We start from the raw sequence: 19,058 nt of genomic DNA on the forward strand, positions 1-19,058 counted from the left end.
TGACTTTTTATTCTAAAGTGAGTTATGTTCCCCTTCCTCACTTTTTATTTACAAATAACTATATAAGGCAAAAATTGAACAAAATCGAATTTTCCAATTAGCCATAGCTAATTAGGAATATTACAATCTCCCCCGAGAAAATGTTGCTTGTCCTCAAGCAACTGAAGTGATGGATGTTGTAAGATCTTCTCACTCTCCCAAGTGGCATCCTCATCCGGCAAATTCTTCCACCTTACCAAGAATTCCCAGACCGTCCTGCTCCGCAGCTGCCTCTCCCTAGTGTCAATGATAGCCTCCAGCTGCAATACCAAATGCCCCTCATCATCCATGGGTGGTAGCTCATCTGTCACGGTCACCTGCTGCCCCAATGCCTTCTTCAGGCATGATACATGAAAAATGTTATGAATCTTGCTGCCTTGGGGCAACTCCAACTCATATGCAACCTGTCCAATCCTGCGTATCACCCTATATGGCCCATAAAAGCGGTGCTTGAGCTTCTCAGCCCCCTTCTGCTTCAGTGATGACTGTTGATATGGTTTTAATCGTAGGTAGACCATGTCCTCTACCTCGAACTGCCTCTCCACCCGACCCCTGTCGGCATACAGCTTCTGCTGGTTCTGCGCTGTAGCCATGTTATCCTTGAGAGCTCGGAGGATATCCTAACTCTCTTGGATCCAAATCTTGGCTCTAGGAGCCCTGCTATCACCAAAAATCACGTCGACAAAAGATAAAGGATGATAATACAAGGCATAAAATGGTGACATACCAATGGACATGTGATGTGAATTATTGTAGCAGTACTTCCCCAGATGCAGCCACTTCAGCCATGCTCGTTGCTGCCCACTGACATAGTTACGCAAGTAGCCCTCCAGCCACTTGTTAACTATCTCCGTCTGCCCATCCGTCTGTGGGTGATAGCTGGTACTTGGTGTCAACTCCGTCCCCACCAATCGGAAAAGCTCTTGCCAAAACCTGCCCATGAAACGGCTGTCCCTGTCACTGACGATGGTCTTAGGAAGACCATGTAGCCTGAAGATCTCCCTGAAGAACAGCTCGGCCACCTATGCTGCCGTATAGTGTGCGGATATGGCAAAGAAATGTGTGTACTTCGTCAGTCGATCAACGATGACAAAGATACAATCCTTGCCCTGTACCGTGGGCAACCCTGTGATGAAGTCCATCGAAATGCTCTCCCATTTCCCCTCCGGAATGGGAAGAGGCTGTAATAAACCCGCAGGATGGCTCATCTCTCCCTTGTTCCTCTGGCAAACATCGCACTCCCGGATGTGCTGGAGCATGTCCTCCTTGAGGCCCTTCCATGAGAACCTCTCTCTAATGGCCCTGTAGGTTTTGGTAAACCCCTGATGTCCTGCCAAAGGTGAATTGTGTGATGCCTGGAGTACCTTCTTCTTGAGCTGAGACCCCTCAGTCAAGAAGATCCGGTCCCTATAATAGATGATCTCATCGATCACCCTGTACCTGTCATGTGCCACCTGCCTGTCCAGAACCTCACATGCAAACTTGTCCTTGGAGTACTCTACTAAGAGTCGAGCCTTCCAATCTGTATCCAAGCTCATAAGAGACAACGTGGCTGGTCTACGTGAAAGGGCATTTGCTACCATGTTGTTCTTACCCTTGACATACTCAATGTCAAAATCATATGCTTGGATTTTACTGATCCACTTTTGCTGCCTCTCCTGTAGCTGCTTCTGCTCCAAAAGAAACTTGAGGCCATTGTGATCAATCCTCACCTTGAACCTATTGCCTACCAAATACTGTCGGTACTTAGCCAATGTATGCATGATGGCCAGCATCTCTTTGTCGTATATGGAATACAACCTCTCGTGCAAAAGGAGCTTCCAGCTCTCAAATGCTATAGGGTGACCTCCCTACATCAATACTGCACCGATCCCCTCCCCCAACGCATCACACTCCAAGACAAATGGCTGCGTAAAATCTGGCAACGCAAACACTGGGCAGCTGCTCATAACCTTCTTGAGCCTGTCAAAGGCTCGCTGCGCTGTATCGGACCAACTGAATGCCCCCTTCTTCGTCAAATCTGTTAGGGGTGCAGCAAGTTGTGAGAAACCTTTGACGAACTTCCGATAGTAAGTGCAAATGCTAATGAATCCTCGAAGTTCCGTCACGTTTCTCGGCTCTAGCCATTCCCTGATGGCCCTGATCTTCTCCTCGTGGACCCTCACTCCGTCCACCCCTATGATGTGTCCCAAATACAACATCTCCGTGAACCCAAACTCACACTTGGAGAGTTTGGCATAGAACTGTTGCTCCTGTAAGATACGCAATACTGTCTCAATGTGCTGGAGATGCTCCTCCCAAATCTTGCTGTAAATGAGAATATCATCGAAGAATACCAACACAAACTTCCTCAAATGACTACGGAAGATGTGATTCATGCAAGACTGAAATGTAGCTGGGGCGTTGGTTAGCCCAAAAGGCATCACCAAGAACTCAAAGTGCCCATAGTGACACCTAAAGGCGGTCTTGGGAATATCCTGCTCCCTCACGCGAATCTGATGGTACCCCGATCTCAAATCAATCTTTGAGAAGAATTGTGCTCCCCTCAACTCGTCCATCAACTCATCGATCTTGGGTATGGGGTACCTGTTCTTCAAGGTCTTCTTGTTCAGGGCCCTGTAGTCAATGCACATCCTCAATGTACTGTCCTTCTTCTTCACCAACACCACAGAAGAAGCAAAAGGACTCGTGCTCAGATGAATGTGCCCAAGTGCCAGCAACTTCTGAATAACCCGCTCAATCTCGTCCCGATAGGCCTTGGGGTGCCTATATGGGGTGGTGATCACTGCTTGGATGCCCTGCTCAAGCTCAATAGTGTGATCAAACCCCCGATTCGGTGGCTGTCCTGGTGGAATCTCTCCAAACACTATGGCATACCGATGAAGGATGGACTGGATCTCTGGATGTACCGTCTGCCCTGTAGGCCCTGCCTCTGATGCACGCAGCTCCACTGCCCACTCTATGTCTCCCTTCCAGAAGACTGCCTCCATCCAATGAGCCGACACAGTCTGAGGTGGATATGTGTGCTGTCCCCATATCTTCTCATGCCTCCCTGTCTTCTCATCATCCCACTCCATCTCTAGGGTCTTCCAATCCATCGTGACCTTCCCTAGAGTAATAAGCCACTGAACACCCAGTATCATGTTGGTGTCCGGAATAGCGACCATGAAAAAGTGGTCAGTCAATGTGTAGGTCCCATCGTCACTGAAAGCTCTGGAAAATAACGAGCACACGTCATGGTCTGATCTCCTGGGACCAATACTGAAAACCCATCGAAGCTCTCTGTCTGAATACCTCTCCGCTCAACCATCTGTGCATCGATGAAGTTGTGGGTTGCTCCACTGTCAACCAAAACTGATACGCGCTAGCCACGTACAGTCCCTTGTACGCACAACGTCAGATATTTGGGAACTCCCCGCAACACTACAAGGGCCCCTCCGGTGGGTGCAAAAGATGCACTGCCTGTTGGTGGTGGTGGAAGTGGCAAAGGTCCCTGTATGGCATGGCTGTATCCTGCCTCCACATCCTCCTCGTCATCCTCTTCTCCACTGCTCTCGGAGAAGACCTCAATAAAATGTGCTTTGCCAGCAGCACATCTATGTCCTGGTGCCCATGGCTCCTGACAAGTGAAGCACAACCGCTTCTTCTTCAGCTCCCTACTAGCATCATTGTCAAGCTATACTCGTCTTGGATTCCCCTTTGGAGGAGGAATCCTCACATCCTTCCCCTTAGACTGAAAAGTCGGTCTTTGGGGGTAAGGTGTCCGGGTCCTGGGTAAGACATCCTGTAAGTCCCGGGTCCTGCTGATAGCGTCCTGGAGTGTGGCTGGTTTAGTGGATCGGACTAAACCTTGAAGTGGCTCTGCTAAACCCTCAACATACATATAGACCCTCCGTGTCATGGATAGGTCTGGCACCATCACGAAGACCCTCAAGAAATCTGTAATGTAGGTCTCTGGGCTCCCTGTCTGTTTGAGCCTCGTCAGCTCAACGAAATGCTACTCTGGATCCCTCTGATCAAATCGCTCCATCAGTCGCTTGGTAAACTCGGCATATGTCGTCACTGTGGAGTGCCCCAGTGTCACCATCCCACAAAACCACCAATCCTGGGCCTTGCCATCCAAATGCAATGTTGCCACCTTGATGGCCTCTGCCTCCGACATCTGGTTAAGCTGGAAATAAATGTCCAGCTTCTCCACCCAAGACTTTGCCGAACTGTTTGATGAGCCATCAAATGTAGGCAAGTGGAACCTACTCGCTGCATGGTGGGTATTGCCATCATGGTAATGTCGGTACCCTCTGTGATGGTTGCGGGGTCTGCTATCCCATTGGAGCTGAACAAAATCTCTTAATGAGAGGGCTTCCCTGAACTCCTGCCCATAGGCCTGGTACTCTACGAAATAATCACCCATATGTCCGGGCTCTGCCTCCTGTTGGACTACGGCCCCCGTGTCTGCTCCTAAGAAAGTGGGCATGGTAGAGCATATAGGGGCATGTGAGGCCACCTGCTGCGCAGTATCATACTGCTCTGGCAAGTGATGGGATGCACCTGATCCCTCACCAATCTGAAAAACTCGTGGGCTCTCTCGTTGTCTAGCCTCTACTGCCATGAATCTCTGCCCCATCACCTCAATCTGCCTCGACAAATCCTGCACTGATTTGAGGAGCATATCCGCAAATCTCTTTCCGTCCTCGTCAGCCATTTGTTCTGCGTCCACTACTGGCTCTCTCTGTTCTGCATCTACCACAGGCTCCACCTATTCTGCGTCCACCACAGGAACACAGTCTCCCTCCTCGTAGGTATTCTCCAACCTACGTCCAGTATCTCTATACCTCCTACCTCCGTAACAAATGTAGGGTTTTTCCCCTGGTGTCATAGATTGCTAGCTCCACAGGTTAAGCCAGATCTATGCTCTGATACCACTGTAATATTCCTAACCCAGAATATTCCTCAAAACCCAACAAAAACTCCAACCAAATATGTGCAAATGATATAATAACCGAAAAGTGATAAAATAACAGTGGAACAACACATAATAATATAAACCGGAAATATAAGTAGATACACAAGAAATGCAGTGGGAAATGCTAAACCATTTTATTATATTGAGCAATAAAATGAGTACAAGAGGTGATTAAACAGATGGCACCTCGACTTGCACAAGGCAAGTGAAGAAATACTCTCAGAATGACAAGAATGGCCTCTCTGCGTGGATGTTGTTGCTGTTGCTAGAAACAAATGATGATTTGGGGCTGCTCCCCTCCTCGGAAAAAGTTGAAGCTCTGGATTCGGGTTCTACTCAAGAAACCCAGAAAACTCAGAAATCTTTCGTGGAATGGCCGACCCCTGAAAAACACCCTCTTGGGGTTCTACACAAGTCCTCAATGCCCTGCGCTGCCACTGAAGAAAACCCCTCTAAACTCTACCTGAAATACTGCCTAAAACCCTGCCAAAAATCCTCCAATGAGACAAGAGCTGGACCCTTGCTCAATCTCCCAGCATAACTCCACCTGCAAACCCCAATCCAGCACTGCAACCGAAAAGAACTGCGTCCCTCTCCAAGTGTTGCGCAGTCCTCCCAAATGCTGATGAAACTGCTACTGAAATGTTGATAAAACTACTGCTGAAATGCCGATAGAAATACCTTGCCCGAGCAGGCACTCAAAGTCCCCTGGGGCTAAGGGTGAGATCTCCAAATGGAGACACTCAATGCACTAAACAGCGCTGCAGACTAGCTAAACAGCCAGCGTGCTCAGAAGTCGAAAAGACTAGCTCAAAATGCACATAACTGAATGATCCAAAATGAAGGGGCTCCTATCTATTTTATAGCCTCTGCCTCTCACAATCCCTAGGCTCACCTCCTCCTGCGTGATTCCCTTCTTGCCACGTGTTCTTTTCCTCCTGCGTAGTTCCTCCATGTGTCTGCATGGGCTCCATTTCTGGGTCGCCCTTGGCCCCCTTGGCTCCCTTTTAAGTCACAATGTTGTGCTACCTAGGAAGTGACTTTTTATTCTAAAGTGAGTTATGTTCCCCTTCCTCACTTTTTATTTACAAATAACTATAGAAGGCAAAAATTGAACAAAATCGAATATTCCAATTAGCCATAGCTAATTAAGAATATTACAATTTTGTATGATATGGGGATTGTAAAATGGATAGAAATTGGTTTCTGGTGAATCGGTGATAGAGGAAAACCATGAATAGTATGGCAATTGATAGTTGTTTTTTAATTTGCATTCTAAAATGTGAAACATATGTTTTGAATCGTGCTCATAGGACAATTTTTTTCTTGGTTACGCTGAAGAGTCATAGTCATCAATCATTTATCTTATTCAATGCCAGTCATGCTCACAAGACATATTCAAAGCCAATTGTGAATAAGACATTTAAATTCTTGGTGACACTGAATAGTCATAACCTTCAATAAATATTTCTTATTCAATGTCATTGTATCTAAATTCTCCCTTTTTCATCCTCATCAAAGGCAAAATCGTTGTTATGTTGAGCATTATTTTATTCTAATATATGTAAATCTCTGCGGTAAGAATAATGTGGATATCATGTGCAATGTTAACTGACCTTTATGAACTTTAATGCATGTAAAACCATTTTTTTAATGGAAGATTGTAAAGTTAGCATGTCTGAAGTTGAAGTATTTGGAGGGATGAATGGTTTTGGATTGATGGATTTGACTGTTTGTGGGTCTTAGTGTATATAGTTGAAGTATTTGAAGGGATGAATGGTATTGCACTTCTGGATTTGATTGTTTGCTGTTCTTTCAGTGAACATTTATGGCTACTTTTTAATATTGTTGCCGCTTTCAATCACTGAAAACTAGCAAAATTGATACGGAACATGATTGTTTGTAACATGGTAAAGGTAAAACCTAGAAGAGAATTGAGAGAGTCTATAAAGCAAATGTTAGTGAAATGAAACAACAGCTAAAACCATTCAAGGATTATTTGATGTTTGCTTGAACTTGAAGCATTAATCATCAACGAATGACACGGATAATGAGACCCGCTACTCAATCGTTTGCATAGACTGTGATGCCCATTACTCTGGTGTCTTCATCGGTATGTACACCATTGATGCCATCCAGCTTGTGTGTTTATTGGCATGGACGATCTACTTTATAGCTAAGTTTGTGAGCGTGAAATGTGATTTTCCTTTTGTTAATTTATTGGTGGGGAGTTCAAAGAGGGTTCTGAATGTATTTTTGGTTATCTATTTTCGCTGAGTATGGAAGAGATGTATTATTTTGTCTTGTTATATAAACATTTTAAACATTTTGACTAGGTAAAAAAATTATCTTGTTATATAAACATTTTGACTAGGTAAAAATTACTAGTTGTTTAGCATTTAGGATTTTGACAACTTATGGTATTGACTGATGGTATTCATGTGGAATATAGTATATTTAAAGGGAAAAAGTCTCCAAGTAAATTTGTCCTTCAATGCCATTATATATATTTGATGTGGATGATTAGGATTAGCATGATGCCCCCGGCTCTTTCTTGAAGGCCTCCAATAGAATCCCTACCACACCCTGGAACTGCAGCTCCTCTGGCCCCTTGTCCAAGGTCTTCTTTTTAAGTCCAGGAACTGCAACTCCTCTAGCTCCTTGTCCAGCATGAAAGAAGGCGCAAGGAATACCAATCTATTTCTTTTATGGTTTGCACTGATATCCTCTTGGCCTACTATGGATTGAGGAGGGTATGGATATTTGCAGCAGCAAGGTCATTGTAAAGATGATTCCCTATCCGTATTGCATGACTACACAATCCAAGGAGACTTGGAGAGCATCAAGATTGTGGGAGAGGACATCCAAATTCCCCTCCAACATCAAGATAATCTTTTTTTTTTTTTCAACCCAAGAAATCATGCCTGGAGCAACGCTTAGGCATACATAGTCTTGCCCAAGATTGGACAACAAGACATATGGGGACCAAACCTCCTCACCTAACCATTGGACATCTTTGGAACTAACACCAAAACAACCTACGTCCAAAAGAGATAGTCTCTGCCATTTCTACCACTATCCTCACTATACAAATTAGTTTTATACTTCAAAAGCCCAGGAAGATCACGCTTCCATTTATCGGTCAGAACTTAACCACGTTACTACGATAGATAGCGATCATTCTCTACCATTGTTTATATTATTTACAAAATTTCGAATGACTAACAAAACAATGTTAAATCTCTCAAAACTTTTATGTTCATGGTAAATTTAGTCTCAAAAGGAGAAATTGGATTTAAAACATCAATCGGTTTTGATTTTTGTATTGTACATTATCATATTGTGAGCAATTTGTTATGATTAATGTTTAATTTATAATAATTTGTTTGAATTATTAACGTTTTTATAAAAGGAATGAAGAAGATAGCGATATGACACTAATAATTTTAACATCGATGGGTAAAATGATGAATAATGTAACCTTAATCCATGTTCAATTTTCAAATTTACCGCAGCTTCTTGCAGCAGCTATGCTTGGGCCTTGCCATTTGCAACAAACGCGACTTCATTCATTTACTCTTTGATAATCGATTGCACTGAAAATTGCCACAACTGCAGCTTAAATGTTGATCTATGCAAATGGACTCTTTGCGTAACTTCGTAAAGATAAAGAAGAGCAAGTGGAAAATGAAATGGAGGGTCAATTTTCAAACTTTGCTGAAATTTGTGTGGATGGGATAGGGCAATGGAAAGAAATTTGAACTGAAGTATGGAGCTTCATTATCATGATTAAATGGGATAATTGTAATAAATTAATTTTACATTAATAATAATATTTATTTGATTTTATAAAGGTTGAATTAATGAAATTTATCTTATTTATTTAATATACATAAATATTTTTATATATTCATGTGTATACCAGTAAAGTATATATATAGCTTAAATTCATTTTAATTTTAGATCTATATAGCTTAAATTCATTTTAATTTTGGATCTATTAATTGCTCAGAGATTAAATATCTCAAGGTGCCAATTATTTCTGAAGTTTTGCACTTAAAAAAGAGGTTTGTACTTTAAAATATTTGATCCCTCTAATAGATCTTAATTTACACTGATGTAGTCATGAGTTGGGTTCTGGTGTAGTTATGAGTTGGGTTTCTGTTTATTTATTTATAATAAGTAGTTCGAGTCCATTTTTTAGTGTGTTTTTATGACTTCGGTTTCTGGGTTATTTATTAATGATAAGTTGTGACTTACTTTTCATGAAAAATTATGAAATTGGTATTTTTATTTCTTTTATATTATATTATTTATTTATTGATGGTTTGTTGTGTCTTTTTCATATTAGTTATTAAATTGACATCTTTAATCTCTTCCATATTTAATTTTAATATAAAAAATAAATAAGTTAAAATAAGAGTGTTTTTTTATGTTATTTTAGTAATAAAAATGTTTTTTATATTTTTTCCTCCCTCTGGCTAATAGTAATAATTTGCTCGTCAATCCTTTTGTAACATTTGTTGATCTTGTAAGAGATTAAAAGTTCTTACTTTACTAAATTAATAATACCAAAAGTCAACTTAATATACATGTATTGTACTTGTTAAGCAATTAATGTTTCTTAATAAAATGATAATATTTAGAAAAAATAAAGATAATTCACACTATTAAAAAAAATTGCAAGCACAAGTTTGTCACAATTTTGTCGATATAACTATGGTTGGATTTGATTCTCATAACTATTAAGTGATATGGATTTAAACAGGAACACAACAAATTACAGATATAACCATACATACAGAGATGCAACGGAAATAATACTTCATTTCATTACTGTAAAATACTAAAATATGCTAACAAACAGAAATGGAAATAAACCAACTACGGTGATGGTAGCTTATCTCTGAAAAGAGCTGTGGCGACTACATGCCTTTGAACTATCTTACAATGAGGCTCGAAGGCATATTTATTGTTGAGAAAAAATGGAAAACCCTAAACATCCAAAAACCTAACCCTAGGAGATGAAATGCCAAATTGTGGGCTTCGTTTTGGGTAAATTGGTACATCAAATTTCCGGGGTCATAACTTGGGCATATGATTTCCGTTTGACGCACACAATACCTCGTTAAAAATATCTATCTGAGGACTACAACTTTGGGAAGAGCAACAACGTTCCATGGACCCATGTTGCTCCCAGTTTTCCCAAAAAAACGTCGTTTAAGGCCTCAAAACAACTCTGGAAGTTCAGGACCCAAAAAACTGTTAAAAATAGTAAATTGTGCTACAATTAAGGAAACTGAAAGAGAGTTGTGGGGGTCTAAGTGGGATAGGTGGGTGGCCACCAACATCCACCTGGATCATTCCTCCTCCCTTAGGAAGCAATGGTCCCCATTGCATTGGTTTCCTCCATGAGATGAGGAAACTTTTGCTGAACTTGGTCCTTGGTGAGTCATTCTGCAATCTCTAATGTGTTCAATAACGGTGGGAAGCATGGTCGAGGGTAGTCCACATTGAACACTCGCTATAAGCGAAGGAATGGGGGAATGTTGTGCTCCAAAGCATTGTTTCCCACAGCCTTGGTACTGGTGTAAGGACCATATTGGAGTGGTATGAGCTTCTGATGGGCTCTTGTAAGGCGTTCTTTCTGCAAATGCAACCAGACTTTGTCGCACACTTGAAACTTTTGTGGTACTTGATGTTGATCATGTCATTGCTTGTACTTGGCATTTTCCAAAATGGAGCGGCGATATATTGACCCATTGGGTAGAGGTGCTTTAGGAGTCAGATCCAATGAATGCTTGACCCGACAGTGAAATGGTACCCCTGTGGGTGAGGAGAAGATGTTCCTATATTCTGTCATGATCGTCCATCTGTTGCTGCTGCTGCGTGGAGGAACCCTTCATGGGGGTCATCAATGTGGCAACGATCTTCCCCTTACTTTGGAAGTGAACTAGACAGAAAATGAATTTCTTAGTTTGTGAGATGATCTTGCTGCATTTCTTAACAGAGATCAAAGAAGTGGCGGTAGGTGGGGCTACCTTCGATATCATGTATAATGAATTACCTAAAGAAATAATAACGGCGGACTCGAAGATCTCGTCCTTGGTGAAGCCACCCAATATTGTACAATTGCGGGTGTGGTGTAGATGGTAGGCCCAACCGCTTCATGACCTCTGCTAAAATGAGGTTCTTTTGGCTCCCATTGTCAACAATGAATTGTAGTGGTGAACCCTTCACCCACATTTGTGTGTGGAAAAGTCGTTCCCCCTCCTCTGGATCTTCGAGCTCATTCTTCTGGATCTTGGCAGTGGCAATAGTGGCACTGGGCTCCGCATCAATGATCTACTTCCCTTTGCCATTCCCCTTGTCCAGTTTTGACTCAGGGTTGGAACATGCATTTGATACTGAAGCCTTCAACTCGACCACCAACGACTGCTTGGTCTGATACTCACTTATGTTGTGAATGGAGCTCTTATGGAACTCGCACCACTTTCCTATGTCCTTCTTTGAGTTTGTGGTGTTTTTATTTTCTTGTGGCTTCGACGGGTTGTCTTAGGTCACCCCATCTTGGCTTTGTCCTTGGTTCTGCGGTTTGGGGAAGCCTTTCCCTTGCTTCGAATTCGAGGATCCAAAGTCTCGCTTCTTCTGTTTAAACTTATGCTCAATTTTGACAGCATATCGGTACGCCATGTCGAGCGAGGAGATGTTCCGGAACTCCATCTCGTCCTGGATGTACCTGTGTAGGCAACCGCGGTATTTGAGTACCAAATGCAACTCAGAATCCTTGATACCCAACTTTGTGTGAAGGGTAAGAAAAATATTTGTGAAATTCGGCATATCTTGGTCCCTTCCTTATCGCAGTGTGGTCCACTTTATGTATTTGTCCTCATAACTCTTGACAAGGTAGTATTGCTCCTTGATGGCATCCCGGAATGAATTCTAAGTGGGTGCGGCTGAAAATAGTGACCCTGTACTTTCATCTTTCTACTTGCAGTAGGTTTCCAAAGTCCTTGGCGTGCGGGGCTACTTTGAGAAGTGCAAAAGTGATCTTTTCCTGACTGGAAAAATCATGAATAGAAAGTAAACCATCTAGCATATTTAACCATTTATCTACGGCATTTGCGTATATCTGACCCTCGAATATGGGGATTTCAAAGTTAACTTGTACCTTAAAGGATGTGAAGTTTCCAGAGTAGCTGCTGGAAATAGATGTGTTGCCCATGGGTAGTCACTGTAAGATCTGGGTAAAGTTTTCCATCATTGCATTCCTTTGTTGCTCGAGGGCTTCTTCAAGCAAGATTTTGATAGGATCTCCTACCCCCTCGTCTTTCTTTTCATCTGCCATGGGAGGCCATTGGGATTTGCGAGGCAGGTCTTGCAAAGGTTCGATCAGTTCAAGCCCTAACTCCTTATATCCCGACCTCGTTAGAGACATGCAAAAAAAAATAGAGAAAAAGCAGACTGCTTTGATACCACTGATCCAGATTTAAACATGAATGCAACAAATTACAGATATAACCATACATACAGAGATGCAGCATAAATAATACTTCATTTCATTACTATAAAATACTAAAATATGCTTACAAATAGAAATGGAAATAAACCAGCTAGGGCGATGGTAGCTTATCTTTGAGAAGGGATGTGGTGGAAATAACCCATTTTGCTCCCAGTTTTCCCAAAAAACGTCGTTTAGAGCCTCAAAACAGCTCCGGAAGTTCAGGACCCAAAAAACTGTTAAAAATAGTAAATTGTGCTACAATTAAGGAAACTAAAAGAGACAGTTGTGGGGGTCCAAGTGGGATAGGTGTGTGGCCACCAACATCCACGTGGATCATTAAGTGAATTATTTTATCTACATTGAATTTATCTTAGCTAAATAAGAATCATTGTAAAATTATTTGAAATATATAATATGAAATTTAAAATGATATATAATACATTTGGAATAAGCATAAGGGTTTTGAGAGATCAATATTGTACATAATACATGTTGCAAAAAAGGAGAAACTATCGCTTGCTCAAAATTAATTACTTTATTGATGTCAACACAAATTTAAACTTGTGCGATAGGCATGTTGTTTAACTCTAGCTATTAAAGAATTCACATTAACAACACATTCTTGAATCTCGAATAAATGATGTGATAAGGTTTTTGTGGCTATTTGCCTCATCTGAACTTGTATGATACAACATATTCTTACATTATCTATTTCCTCAATCCACACATGTGTGTCTTCCTCGTATGCATTTTTTTCTTTAACATTTCCATCACTCTCCCTTGAATTTTTTTCCTTCATCTAAGAATCACCTTGGAGAGATTTTGAAGGTATCTGTCCTCAACGGTTTGTTGAATATATTAGCCCTTTGTTTATTTGTGTTACAATGTTTCATTTGAATTTAGACTGTTTGTGCAACTACTTTGAAATGTGAACATGCACTACAATATGCTTAATCAAAATCCAAAGTGATGATGTTGCAAAGTCTATGTGGCAATGTACCTCACTTGGCATTGTGTGATACAACATACCTTTGCACTCTATTTTATAAATTTCTACATGTTTATGTTCCTTGCACAAAATTTTCACAACTTTTTCTAATTATTCAAAGAATCAAATTAAACTTCCAAAGGTACCTTATGTGAATGGCTTGTTAAATATATTAGCCATTTGTCCATTTGTGTAAAAATTATTCATTTGAATTTGTTCTTTTTATGCAACTACCTTGAGTCATAATGTTTACTTCATTGATGATGAATTAGATTCTTCCTGATATATATGCAACACCTTGGTCATAAAAATTATCAATAGTTTGTTCTTACACCAAACCAATTAACAATAATATCTTAAGCTAAACTAATACACATCGTGCAACCAATGTGCCTGTGTACTTAACATTTGTTGAAGATAAAGCACTTGTAGACCCTTTACTATTGCTCCAAGTTGTACCAATAGAACTAACATGGAATGCAAAACTAGATATGGACTTCCTAGTGTTTGTACATTCATTTGAGTCAAAATATGTAAATTTGATTAACCTCATCTTAATGTAACCTTCTAATATTTGTGATTATTTTATCTTCTATTTAGTGACTTTTTATTGGATTTTCCATGAATCTAAATGCCACTCCAATTACATAACAAATATCAAGTCTATATCAACTTGCCTATAATCTACTTAAATTGTATTGTGCACAATTTTTCCCATGCTCAATCTTTAGTTATCTGTTATCTTTACTTTGAGATCGATTTTAGTGACACAAACACTACATTCTTCCTTTCTATATCTTAATCATGTCATTGGTATGGTTTTAGTAATATATAAAAATTCCTAACTTTTAACAAACTTACATTCCATGGTAATCATGTACACTCCAATATTTCACCTCTCAAAAAGGTGTAGTTGGTGTTCTCTCATTGGTTCAATACCATATTCAACAATATTCTTTTAAAATTAAATCAACAAAATGTTTAGTAATAAAATTGTACTTGAAGTGGAATTTACATATATATATTTGAATTTACATCTCATCTCCAAAATCTAAAATCTAGCTTCTTTGATTGACTAATTGATACGTGTATATTAAGCTCTTGGTGCTTGCTTCATCTTATATAATTATTCTAAAATTTAGAAGTCTCCTTGGGAAGTTTCATGAATCTATGTGGATGCTCCATAAACACTAGTTCATCCATCCACTTGTTTAGAAAAGCAATTTTGATATCCCTATAATGAATGCTTCATCTAAAATATCTTGTAATAGTTAGTGATATCCATATCCTTTCAATCCTTTATATTGGTACAAAAGTTTCCCTCAAGTCAACACCTTTTGGTGCATATCATGCCTTCTATTTATAAAAAAATTCATTGGATTTGTTCTTCATCTCAACAATTCACTTGCAACCAATTTGCTTCTTATATACTAATAGTCTCCAAAAATATAAAATTTAACGGCGGGACAAAATTAAGGGGCTTTTTATTTTGGTTGGGCGATTTATTTTAAAAGGCAAGTTTTACTCTGTGTGGCCCAATATTTATTTTTAAAAAAATAGTTGTAACAATATTATCCCATGGGAATTTAACAGGGAATATTTGAAAAAATCATTTCACCTCACAAAATTCAAACTAGATCCTCCATTTTCCTTATGTTTCTGGTAATGGAAATTATTAGGATATATTTCTTTCTAATTTTATGGGAATACCAATTATTTGGAGTTATTAATTTATTTCACCTTGTGTAATTCATCTTTATTGCATATTTGCAGTAAATAAACTATTTCACCTTGTGTAATTCATCTTTACTCTATTTATTAACTTATTTCACCTTTTGTAATGCGTTTTTATCTATTTTTTATTGGCCCGGATTTGGTGGAATGTGATTTTTTCAAGTAAAATTTACCCATGCCTCATGGAATGGGTTTATAAGGGATTCGCCTAATTGTGGAAGCGCAATCGGCAAAAATCATGTTGGCAAACCCTCGTGTATCCAAGTGATTGGAAGTTCACATGTCTCACCAGCCAAACTTTAAAAAAAAAGAGAGCATTTATAGGGGAGCCATCACATCATGATTGTTTCTAGTAAAATTTACCCACATTTCATGGGGAGTTTATAGGGGAGCCATTACATCCCTATTTAATCAACTATGGAACTAGAGGTTGAGCAAAAAAATAGATCAAATTTTCAATTCTTCCTTACTTATTCAACATCTAGCAAATACATGGCTCTTCAACCTTTCAATTCTTCCTCACTTATTCAGCATCTAGCAAATACATGGCTCTTCAACATTCAACATTTTAATTTGGTAAGCACACACATCTCCTTTCTTTGAATGTTCAAATGAATAAATTCTCATGCATAGAGGTATGAATATGATTACTAAAATTTGACCCTATCTTTTTACCTATACCTCACACAATAAATTTATTTTGAGCTAAATTGTTATGAGTTTTGCTTATTCTAATAATAGGGGTGATGGAAAAAAGCTTTATATGAGTAAATAGTTGTTGTATCATCTTTGTATATGTTCAGAATGACTACTTAGTAGTAAATCAATAAATTGTCTAACATTTGGAACACTCAAATGCACTAGCTTGGTGAAGATAAGCGATATTGAGTTTCTCAACCTATAGTCTTTGAAGTTTGCATGTGCCTAACAAGAGATATGATGAGTTATTTGATATGTGGTTCCATGTGCTATGGAAAATATAAAATAAGTTGTAAAATATAGCTCCCAACAAAAACTAGAGTTGCCCATATCTAAGTTCAAACATCTTCTAGCTACATCAAAAAGAATTTTCATATATGTCAATATCACCACCCTAAGTCAAGTTGTGTTTCTCAAATTGAACAAGTAGATAAGATTTTACATGTTAGTCCAATTTAAATGATGTTCAAAACCTAATTCCATTGGTAGAACGAACTCCACCATCCAAGACTTTCACTATCCATTAAACAAAAGGACCATCATAATTAACTCATATCTTAAACTATTGAGATGGAGCTATTTGTGGAAGTTTAATTATCTAAGCCTACATTTGCAAGATCATTATATAATAAATGCAAACTAGGAGCAATAGGTCCATCATCTAGAGAAATAGACTATGATTATTTATCTACATAGTAACTGGTTTATGATCATTATAATTTAAATTTGAAAGGTCATTAAAGATGGGAAGTTTCTTAGCCAAAACATATACTAGCACAACTATCTAAATTAAATGGCTAATAAACCATATAAATTAAATGGGTAGTAAACATCGATAGGAACCCAACACTTACTTTAAATCTGGGAAGCTTCTTAGCCAAAACATATACTAGCACAACTATCTAAATTAAATGGCTAATAAACCATATAAATTAAATGGGTAGTAAACATTGATAGGAATCCAACACACACTTTGGACATTCATTATATTTAGTTAACTATAATTTATGCAATTATTTGCATCAATTTAGGTAGGAGCAAAAATGTAGATAAACATAATTAGTGAGAGTTACTATCACCATAATTTATGCATTTCTTTGCATTAATTTGGGTAAGAGTCAAAATGTAAATATGCATATTTATAAAGGTTAGTTCCCACCAAAATTTATGAAAATCTTTGCAAAATATTTACGGAAGAGGATCATTGATATTGTTAATTTTCTTGCAAGTTTGAAATTGGATGGTGAGGATTAAAAAGTGGGATGAGGATTAAATGTAACCCCACCATTGGATCATTGATATTGTTAATTTTCCTGCAAGTTTGAAATTGGATGGTGAGGATTAAAAAGGGGGATGAGGATTAAATGTAACCCCACCATTCTAGAAGCTCCCTTTCAATTCCAATATATAAAGTACTTATCAAATTTTAGTGATTTTTTTCTCGATAAACATCATTTCTAGATAAATGAGATATTTTTTCTTAAATTTAGATATTATTAAAGAAAAAATATACTTCCCAATTCCAAAATATATATGCTTATGGGTGTAATAACACATTTTTTTCCTTTAAAATACTATGGATTTTTAGTGAATTTGTTCTCAATTAAACTTCGTTTCTAGATAAATGACATGTTTTTTCTTAAATTTGAATATTATTAAAGAAAAAGATAATCTTAATTAAGTTTGAAAATAATCAGTTGATGGCTAGCTTGATATCACTTGCATTTGATATACATTAGTCTTGAGTTCATTGTCTCCAACCACAAGCCCTAAATAGACAAGAGATTGCTTAGCAAATTCACATTTCTTTAATTCAACTACATCCTAATCTTGAGAAATGCTTCAAGAAACTCCAATGTTTGTGTGTTATGGCATCAAAACTATGCACTTCTGACATTTTTAATAGTCATATTGAATTTCATCATAGTTGGCATGCATAGGCCTTCTTTCCAACCCCTTTCCACCATAATTTGACCTCAAACTCATTGAACACATATTTGTCAAACCCTAAAATTGAACAGATATGGCTAGCACAAACATACCCCAAAAAATGTGCAATCAAACAGTGAAGATAATACCTCCAAAAACTACATTATGCAATGAGCTCATCCATTAGGTGTATTCTTGGCCTTCTCAATGGTAATAGAAAATTATTTTCATTATTTTAGATATATTTTTCATGTTAATTATAACTTCAAAAAAAAAACTTGAAATATAAGTATTTCAAACTAACTAGTTTTGAAATTGAGATGTTAACTAAAGTAAAAGGTAATGTTTCTTTATCTCAATGATCCTTCTAAAGAGAACTGAGCATTAATCAATTCACAACAACAATACAAACTCCAACGTCAACCTAGATATGAACTAGGATTCAATGAGCATGTAATTTCAAATGGAAGAGTAAGTTGAATATGACAAATACCATGAAATAAAGAAGATGATTTTTTTTAAACTTTACTAGCTTTTCATTCTAAAATTAAATACCTATTATAACAAGCAGTTAAAATGAAATCAAAGCTAGAAAACAAGCATTTAGTTGGTTGAGAAAAGAAAAGCCTGAGGCTTCAAAGAATAATAAAAAATCAAAGACAATTACTAAACACAGGGGGCTTATCTTCATCCAAAGATTTTGTAATCTTATCTTCAAGCAGGTTATCGGTATGAGCTTAGTATGTTGAAATAGAAAGATGTAACTCAACCAAGATAAATTTGAAAAGTGGAAGGTACTAGGACCCCTATGGGCCTTTTCTCTATCTACAATATAATTTCCCTAAAAGTTTTTTATAGTGCAATAGAAAAAACCTATAAGTCTAAAGGAGCGATACTTGGACTAAGACAAAACCAAAAATGTAAAATATTTTGAAAATTGAGAATGGTACCAAAAGGTACCCCAAAATTTACTTTAAAAGTGCAAAAATAAGTCTTGAAATATTTCTTGAATGAGTGCTCTAAACATCCCCAAAAGGTGTGCTAGACTAGTGTAGAAATAGGTGTCAAAATTTGGGTTGGATGAGTGTAGAAACTCGGGTCAACTACTACATTGGTTTTGAAAATGATAATGAAATTTTTCACTCTATCTTTGAAGGATTCTAGCCTAGGACCTAAATAAAAATAGCACACATAGAAATATA

The sequence above is a fragment of the Pinus tabuliformis genome, chromosome Q, assembly GCF_031772625.1.
Source record: "Pinus tabuliformis cultivar Carrire ecotype Pingquan chromosome Q, CPIR1, whole genome shotgun sequence".
Lineage (NCBI taxonomy): Eukaryota > Viridiplantae > Streptophyta > Pinopsida > Pinales > Pinaceae > Pinus > Pinus tabuliformis.